Raw genomic sequence first — 2393 nt, 5'->3', positions numbered from 1 at the left:
TGGGTAGAAGAGTACCTGAACTTCCAGAATCTACTGAAGTGATCTGATAACAATTTGATTTGTGTATTTTATAAAGCTTCAAATAGTGATTAATATTGAACCAAGTAGACATTTAAGAGTATTTTACCATCCTACTACTAAGTGCCCAATTTTTTTACTTTCACGCACGCCGGATCTGCAAGCATTATCCTGAAAATAAGATCTAACCCAGTTTGCAATTTTCCTATACCCATGATGTTGGCCACATAAACAACTAAGCTCTGACCCACATGAAAAAGTGAATGACGCCCAAATCTGACCCATAATATGAACAAATCTGTACCATAACAGTCAAACTTCCAACAGGAGTGAGCCAAGTGCAAATGAACCTTTCTATGCCTCACACAGTGATACAGTCTACGTGATACACAGGTACATGCCGTATTTTGCATTTGTAGAAGAATTCGAAAAGAAATACACCGACATTTTTATTCCAAGAATAGATAGGTCTTCAGTCTGTGTTTGAAGAATGCAAGGGACTCTGCTGTCAAGACAGGAAGTGGTATTTCATTCCATCTTCTGTGAGCCAGAACAGAAAGTAGTCTCAACACTTGTCTTCCATGAGAATTGAATCATGGAATTTCAAGCCGAGCCATACTTGAGGTTCAAAGCATTCGAGTTACAAATCAGGCTTTGACCATTGACTCAATGTAACACGGGGCTGGACCATTTTTGGCTTTGTAGTTGAGCATCAAGATTTTAAATCTGTTGTGTGCAGCTATTGGAAGCAAATGAAAGGAGCGCAGCAGCGGGGTATCACGTGTGAACTTCGGAAGATTGAACACCAGTCATGCTGCTGCTTCTACTGCTGTTACTTGCACGTACATCATCTTGTTAGTGACTTTTGGGTGGGCACTGGAGTAAACAGTGTAATAGCTAAAGTGTTATAGTTATAGTTATAAAGGAAAAAGTCAGACCTGTCCCTGGAATGCTGGCGCAAGACATGGAAGAGAAGCATAGGCAAACACCACTGCAATTTGCATGTGAGAAATCCAAAACTTTCTCTGAGCTAAGATGAATGTCCAATAGTTGAAGAGTTTTTACATGCCCTTTACATCATGCAGGTAAAAAGGATCTGCTTTCTCCACTACATGAAACAAGACACTACTATGTGGCAGATAGATCATTCAGTAAAGGATCTGGGAATGCAATCTCTCCCCACTGGTGGCATGATGTCTCTGCAGAAATCACTTCAAATAAGCAACTAAATTCTCTATTCTGCAAGAGAATACATTGGAGTTCCACACCAACACCTTAATTCGTGGACCATTGCAATTTCTGGACAAAGCAGCTATTTCTGCATCAATTCCTAGGACTCCTACAGTTTCCCTGGCACAAAGTTGCAAATGGCATGGCAAGCATATGCAAAAGAAGACGTAGAGGACACTGTGCACTCATTCTTCCAGTAAATGAATCAGCAGAGAAACATGTCATCTCCTTACACTGCAAGCAGGAGTCAAAGCTATGCGTTGAGCCCCCATTGGATTTCAAGCCCAACACCTTAACCTCTCAGCCATTGCAGCTGTTGCATACTTTGCACACTTCAAGGTTTCGTCCTTGGACTTCTTCAAGCTCAATTATGAGTCCCCATGTGTCATTGATTCAGGGTTGCAAATGGCCTGATATGCAAATTCAAAGACACGACTCTCCCGAATGATCTGCTCACTATTTTAGCAAGCTAATGTCAATTCCAGATAAACAGGTGCTCAGAAGCTTGTAAGAGTATTAGACTGATGCACTACCTACTACACTAATGTGGCCTCCAAGGTCTTCCACGTGAAAACGTGGGACGGCTCAAGGTGGCTCACCAATTTTGCATGAACACTGCTTTTGTTTTTAAAAAATCACACCTAGCTGATGTAGGTCTCATGTAAAGCTTTCACTGGAATGCTGTTAGTACAGGTGAGCAGAAATGTAAGTCAACAAAGTTGAAACTTGCACATTGGAAATAAAGTAGTGCAGGATATCGCTTGACCTAAGTTGAGTGTTGACAAGAGAGTACAGCTCAGTACATTAATCTGCAATAGAATAATCAGACATACTGCATATGACATAACTCATAGTGTAGACCAATCTCGTGTTTATCACACAGGGATAGCCAAAATGCTTTGAATATTTTTGCATTTTTACAAGAATTCAAAAAGCAATACAAATCATAAGCCAGCACACCGACATTGTTAAAAGAGAAGAATGACGACTGATTCAACATCACCAGAATGTGCTTAAAAACGTTTCTGTTGTAGGCACACTGATCCAAAATACTTCAAAACCTGTGGGATGAGTACATCTCAGTCAGTTTCTTTTAACCCACATGCACCTGTCCTTGTTAGTATAGTGGATAGTATCTCTGCTTT

This window comes from Electrophorus electricus, chromosome 15 (assembly GCF_041902795.1).
Source record: "Electrophorus electricus isolate QZ-2024a chromosome 15, ASM4190279v1, whole genome shotgun sequence".
Classification (NCBI taxonomy): Eukaryota; Metazoa; Chordata; class Actinopteri; order Gymnotiformes; family Gymnotidae; genus Electrophorus; species Electrophorus electricus.
Note: the sequence above shows the minus strand (reverse complement) of the source record.